General features: G+C 38.5%; 1 long non-coding RNA gene across 1 annotated transcript in view; it reads right to left on the reverse strand.

Moving 5' to 3' along the window:
• The window catches only part of LOC121034429 (uncharacterized), a 44,785-nt gene extending 40,773 nt beyond the window's left edge, over positions 1–4,012 (reverse strand). Inside the window, exon 1 of the long non-coding RNA XR_005792421.1 lies at positions 3,971–4,012. This is a non-coding gene — a long non-coding RNA (uncharacterized LOC121034429). The remainder of the gene's footprint in view (positions 1–3,970) is intronic.
• Positions 4,013–7,689: the final 3,677 nt, after the last annotated feature.

Raw genomic sequence — 7,689 nt, forward strand, 5'->3', positions numbered from 1 at the left:
TCTGTCAATATGAATTTCTTCCCGTTTTCCTTTCATCATCCCTACCCTCCTCAGCTCTTGCCATACGTCCCTCACCTCACTGATTACAAAGGAAAATAGAAGCATTATTTTACTTAGTGCATTTTTATGTTAGAATGATATGTCCTCTGTAGCTTTATTTAAAAAAAAAACTGATTAAGAAATAATTTCCTATTGATTAATGTTCAGATTTTTGACAGTAATACCAGGTCTTCAAAAAATCTTTTCTTTCCCATCAAGCACTTTGTATCCCAACCACATTTGAATAGCCTCCATGCTACAGACTTACTCCCAGGCTTTTACTCAGGCTGTTCCCCATTATATGGGGTGTTTTCAACCTGGATTTGTCAAGGTTCTTGGGAGACTTGTCTGCCACTGTCTGCTTTTTCGCCCATGTCTCCAGCATTTAGCACAATGCCTGGTACACAGGATGAGCTCAAGAAGTGGTCATTGTATTTAAAAAAAACAAATAAATATTAAGTTACTCATCACTTGAGACAGCATGTTTTCTTTTAGCTGATGGGCCACCATAGAAACAAATTTTTTAACTTACATTGACCAACCAAAATGGAAAAAGAGACGGCAAGAATAGACAAGGAAGAGAAACATGTCACTCAGAAAGACTGAGAAGCTCTGAGGTTGTTCTTTCTCATGGGGTTACAGAACTGTCAGAGGTGGGGTCGAGGCAACTGCAAATAGTTTGCCTCCCTACTAATCCTTCAGGGGAGGGAAACCTGTTCTAAGTAGGCAATGTGACAGCTGCAATTCTACCAGCACATTCCACAAAAGTCACAAGAAAACTGATGAGAATTCGAATACTCTGTGATAGCAGTAAGGAAAAGCTTCCAAGGAAAAACACCAGGAAAGGGACTTGGTGACTTTTAGCCCTTGGAAAAGTGAATATTTAAAACACATGAATCTGTTAGACCCACCTCCTCCCCTGCCCCCCCATAAATCAGAGGTTAGAGAAGATGGCATCAAATGCCTCAGTGAAGGTTTACACCGAGGGGCACAGCACCAGGGCTAAATCAAAGAACTAAAAGTTAAAAAATCATAATAACCTCCTCTCTCTAGACCCCACCCCCGTCCAAGCTGGTTTACAACACTGTGGGTGAGATCATTCACCTGCACCAAGAGATAAAGCTCTTTATGATTCACTCCCTTAGGAACTCAGTAATTAAGATCATTTAGAAAATGAATAAGAGCTGTTTAAGCAAACAGGCATTCCTGGCAAAGGGATGCTGCAGGGTGTTGGAGCAGCTGGATCTTCATGGGGGCTAAAAAAAAACCCCACATCCTTCGAGAAGGACAATACTCTGCAGCACCTACCTGCAATCAAGTTACCCAGGGTGCTTGTTACGAGTTCAGATTTGGGAACCCCAACTCTTTTCTACTGAATCAATGTTTACACACAGAGATGTGGTTCAGTGTTGAAACTAGGAAATTTAGAACAAAACAAAACTCTCCTCTCTAGGCCTCCCTCGGATCTTAACTGGTTACAGCTCTTTTGTGAGATCTTTCATTTCCACACAAGGACAGAGATAGAGCTTGTGAGGGTCAAATATGTGTCAGCAAGTTTTCCTGGTGATTAATATTCGCTGAAGTGTGAGAAGCGCTTCAGGGTCTGAAGACCATCACCATGGCACACGTAAAGGGCCTTTCATGTGAGATGGAAAGCTACCTGTTCCCTGGAGTTTCTCAGCTCTGGGACCACTCTCCCTTGACCTCAGACCTGAAGAACTGCAGGCAGGAAACCGTTTCCTCCTGTTTCAGAGCCTCTATGTCTTTTCCTCTTGCATAGAATTGTTCCATTGAACTTTGTACTCCTAACAGCTGCTTATATTTGTCACATCATCCTATTTAGTCTTCTCTTTCAGTAGATTTATGTACTTCTTTGATTTTCTATTTCGTTATTCTAATGTACTCTTCTTGCTTAAACTCTGACTTCCTACTAAATTGTAAAAATAATTCATCATCCTTGTTTTGTAATTAAGTGATACAGCAATTATAACAAACCATTATAGCACCTAGGTGGAGAATTTATTGGTGTCCACTGAATAGTTCTTTAAACTTTCTGTACTTTAAAATTTTTCCAGGGGTGCCTGAGTGGCTCAGTCAGTTAAGTGATTGATTCTTGGTTTCGGCTCAGGTCATGTTCCCACAGTTTGTGGGTTCAAGCTCCACATCAGGCTCTGCACTGGCAGTGCCGAACCTGCTTAGGATTCTCTCTCTCCTTTCTCTCTGCCCCTCCCCTGCTCATGCTCTCTCTTTCTCTCTCTCAATATAAACAAACTTTGAAAATGTACATTTTTTCATAATAAAATACTGGGGAGGAAGAATTCCAAAGGTACAGAAAGTGAGTGAAAAGTAAACTCCTCCCCTCTCCTTTTGCTTACTTGAATCTAATTCCCAGAAAATAATCACTGTCAACAATTTTTTTTAATTTTGTAATGTTCAGGCACACAGCTTTACAATTCAACATCTGTACACACTACAAAGTGATCCGCCACAAATCTAGTTCCCGTCCATCACCATACAGTTGAACCCCTTCAACAATTTCTTATATATTCTTCCAGAAGTTGTCTCTGCATAAGCAATCACATTTTTTTTCTACTTGATTGCATACATATGACATAAGTGCATAAAAGCATAAAAAACAAATCTTGGGGCTGAGCCTGCGTGGCTCAGTTGGTTGAGCGTCAAACTTCAGCTCAGGTCATGATCTCAGGGTTCATGAATTCAAGCCCCACATCCAGCTCACCACTGTTAGTGCAGAGTCTGCTTCAGATCCTCTGTTCCCCTCTCTCTGCCCCTCCCCTGCCTGCAGTCCCCCAAAAAATAAAAATAAATAAATAAATAAAAATTTTAAAGCATGAAAAGCAAGTCTGATCTTGCTTTTCTCAGTCATCAACATTTCAGGAATTTCTTTTCAAATGAGTACATAGAGATCAGTCCATTTTCTAGTTGCTATATAAAATTTCACTTTATGAATATACATAATTCGAACAGTACTACAGTGAGAGATATACAGGCTATGCAGGTACTTTACAGTTTGGTTATTTGTTTAGCTGACACATCGATATGCAAAATGTCACCATGAACACCCTTATGCCATCTTTCTATATTCACCAGTTATTTGTATAAGATAAAATCCTAGAAGTGAAAATGATGGGCCAAAATTTGCATTGAAATGTTTTAAAATATTGCAAAATTGACTGCTAAAAATTCACACCAATTTATATGCCCATAAAGCATTTCTATGCCTCTTTGCCAATCTGATAAGTGAAAAAAAGCACTCTGAATCTAAATTCATTTCTTTAACTAAAAGAAATGAGCATCTTTTCACATATATGCCATTTGTATTTTTTTTCCATAAACTGCTGATTCATGTTCTTCACCCAAATTATATTAGGGTTTTCAACTTTTTTGTTGATTTATTTAAAAGCTCTTCATGTATTAAGAAAATTAGCCTACTTGCCATATATGCTGTAAAAAGACATTGACAGTCAATCTTTTGCCATCTTATCTTATTTGTAGAATTTTTGCATTGCAGAATTTGGGAGTGAGGTTTTACCACAGAACAGTTTTTCACAATTGTACAAACAATAAGTGATCATTACAATGAATTGGAATAACACATAAAATACCATATATGTATTTAAAACAAGCAGCAGCAGCAACAATAAACTGCACCCATAGTTACAGAGAGATGACTAAAGTTAATACTGTATTGTATATTCAAAAGTTTCTAAGAGAGCATATGTATATATAGGGATGGAAGATAGATGATAGATAGATAGATAGATAGGCAGGCAGATAGATAGACAGATATACAAAACAACCTAAACCACTTATATGACTCATTCATATAAATGGAATACCATCCATCCAATTAAAAAGCGTGTTGTAACTGTTACATGAAAAACCAGTTTACAAAAGAGTAGATACTTACATATATGTAAGACTTTGCTATTTACAAAGTACATCCTGCTGTGTGATACTTCCAACAACTCTGAAATATGCCACTATCACCATCCTATAGGTGACAAAACAGAGAGTCAAGAACCAAGTGATTTCTCTGAAATGACATATTTAGTAAATGATCCAGGACTTCTAACTCCAAATTACCTGATTTCTCCAATTGATCCAGCTGCCTCAGGGGGAGAGTGAGAATGCAGAATAACATTTAGAAGGATAGATGTTTCCATAGGTATGTAGCTTAAAAGTCTTTCGAACTATAATTGTACTAGCATACATCCCCAAATCACACTTTTATTCCCAAAATTCAAATTTCAACATAATTCTAACGTGCACAAATTACTGTATGTTTATCAAGCACAATCTAAATCTATCTTCAATGTTACAAAAGAAGTACTTGGTACGGAATGTGTCTGGTGACACACACCATAACGATCTCCCACTCCCTCATTATTTCTTGTGAAGTAATATATTTAATTATATCTGTCAATGACTAATATAACGGGCAGTCCTAACTTGGGACTGTCTTCTACATTAAATTAGAATTGCATTTCCTCCTCTGTCAATTCAGTCTTGTTTTCCACAGAAAGGCAAGCAGGATTGCTTGGTGCTAAATGTCCCATTAGCATTCTCTGACCTTCTGCACAGCTGGCTGCAGCTCTGAACCTGCTGTGGCCACTGAGACACACAAAAGAAATGGAAAAAGTCATTTAATGTCTAGAGTGATCCAAAATGCCAAGGAGCGGCCAGGCCATACCCAATAAAGGAAAGAAAAGAAATAAATAGGCCCGACTGGGCTACTAGAAGTAAAGGAGGCAAGAACCCTAAAGATCTGGGGCCACAAAATTGCCTTCATCCAAAAAAACCCAAAAATACAAAAAACAAAAACAAAAAGACAGGGACACCTTTGGGAAAGCTGGTGACATACATACATGTTTACAAATCTCCCATCAAGAAAGCAGACTATATTTTTTTTTAAAAAAGAAAGCACAATCATTAAAACTAATCCATGTAAAATCCAAGGAAAAGTTCCAGCCTCATAGTGCAAATCTCAACAACCACTGAATCCATACATCACTGTTCTCCTTGACTAAGGGTGTAGTGCGGTATAATAAAGCAGACAGAATTTGAGGGGAAATACTAATATTCCCTAATTTAGAGAAACAGAAGTCTGGAGGTGGTAGATGCAGAAAAAAAATACCCACTTAGAGCTATACTCCCTCCAACCAATTTTTTCCCCTCTGTATAAAAACAATATTCTGAGGCCAAGACTGTGCTGGGCTGCGAGAGTTTCCTCTGACCAACAGATGTTGGCAACAAAGAAGGTGGCAGACACCAGAATTTAATTGACCTCCCTGCTTTTCTAACTCCCTTCCTCCTCACCTGCCTCTGCCATAGAGTCTGTAAAAGATAAAGATTCAATTTCCCTGCCTCTGGTCAGCTATGAGTGGCAATGAGCCAATTCCCAGCCAAAGAACTGGAAGTAGAAGTCTCTTGGTGCTGCATCTTCCTCTCTACCTTTCTCCCTCCTGGAACCCAGGCCCAGCCTGGAGGTGCAGCAGACCTCACAGAAATGGAGGGCAGGAGGGCAGAAGGAGCCTGCATCTGATGGCATTGTTGAGTCACCCAACCAGTCCTAGACTGACCACCTCTGGTCTTCTTGTTTTCTGCTTCAGCTACAGTAGAGTTGTTTTGATTATGTGAAACTAAACACAACTCTAATACAACAAAATATCTCCTGGAGTGAAGCCACTAATCAACTGGGTGTCAACACCAAAAGAGCAGTCCTGAAAAAAGAGGTAGAAAGATGCAGTAGAGGACTCTTGTAAAAAAACAAAAACAAAAACAAAAAAAAAAAACACACACACAGAGTTAGACATGATGGGATACAAGATAAAACAGTATCAATGGGGGTGGAAGAAAAGGGACAGACTGAAGAGATAGTTGGAGAAACTGGGCCCAACTTTCCTCTTCCCCCCTCCCAGACCCCATTAAAATGGGAAAAGGGTGATAAAAATGGGAGAAAACTTGCATCTGTGCTAAAAATTGAGAAGGATGTTTTGTATGGCCTCTGAATGGTTCTAATAAAACCAGATGGAGAGACAACACTTATGATCTGCTAATGAGAAAAAAAGCGAGCAGACAACATCCTAGCAGAACCCTACTAACACCAGCCAATGTGGAGGAGGAGCAAGGGCTGGGAGGAGGGTAGCAGTGAACATAAGGAAAACACTCCCTAGAATTGTATTTGTAGCCATGGATCAGTACCATTCCAAAAAAGCTGTTCAAGGAGATCCCGGCAGCATGCTGTTATTCCAGACACTGTAGCAAGACTCCTCTGAAACAGTACCGCTTTCTCCCCAGTGAGGCAAGGTTTCATTTTGAGGCATTGGTCAGCAGGACAAGAATGGAGGACAGATAAAGCCATGCCATATGGAGGGCCACACACGAACAGTTAGCATCCAGTACAACAGCTTCAAAGGAAGAACTAAATTCTTGCCCATGTGATAGTTCAGGATTCTGCTCCTTCTCCACACATCTTAATCTGCCAGTAATGTAAATATATGCCAGTCAGTCTTCCAGCTTAAAATCTAAAAATAATATTGTTTTAGCTATTATTATTATTATTTTAATAGTAATCAGACATACAGGGAGGAGATCTGAAGATAACTCAGCTATCTTGTTTAAACAGGTAAACACCAAAGGTAAATAGACCTCACTTTATTCACGAAGATATAAATAGAAGAAAAAAGGAGTCTATAAAATATATGAGCCTATGATTATGAAAATATTCTGCAGAGGAAGCATATGCATTTGAAAAAGACGTGTAACAGGAAAAAAAAAGTGAGGTGAATTTCTTGGTACTTTCCAGAAATTTGAGAAAATATAGACTCGTTAAAATTACAGACTTAAAGGCAGAGGCTGAGAAATAGATGGAAATTTTAAAATAAACCTGAAGTTTGTAACAGTAATAATGTAGAGGGGAAAACAATACAACAGGAGGCAAAATCTCCTGCCTCCTGAGAGGTGAAGACGAGAACATACGATGTTGAAAATCACAACACTGGAAGTTTTCCCAGGCTACAGAGAAAAAGATCAACAGGTTGAAATGTCAAGAAATGACAAATACGGATCATTGGTCTTAAATACACTCAACATACAGAGACAAGAACAAACAGAACAAAAGTATTAAGAGATATAAAAGAAACAGCTTTTTTTTTATAGATTCAGGCAAAGATACTAAGGAGATACCTCCACTTAACCATATTCTTCAGGCATTTTTGAACTTCGTGGGTGAGAAAAAACTCCTACAAATATTCAGAGAAAAAGTGGATTCATTACTACTTGTTAAAAGTCCCTCAAGTATAAGCAAAAGAAACTGAGATTAAAGACAAGAAATTAGCTTAAGCAAAAAAAAAAAAAAAAAAAAAGTTTGATTCATGTATTCTGGGAAGTTCTGGGAAGTTCAGGACAAATTTGGTTTCAGGCTCTCTTTCTCTTTCCATTTTGCAGTTCTGTGTGCCTCTGCCTACCTTCATATTCATATTCATTCTCTCAATCTCTCTGCCTCTATATCTATCCATTGATATCTGTATCTATCTACATACCTATTTAGATACATCTGTATAAGAAGTTAGGGGAAATCATTGTTTCTGCTAGATTTGGTAAGGAAGCATATGAGTCTGGGGTTAT

Source organism: Herpailurus yagouaroundi, unplaced genomic scaffold (genome assembly GCF_014898765.1).
Source record: "Herpailurus yagouaroundi ecotype Mexico unplaced genomic scaffold, PumYag 160, whole genome shotgun sequence".
NCBI lineage: Eukaryota > Metazoa > Chordata > Mammalia > Carnivora > Felidae > Herpailurus > Herpailurus yagouaroundi.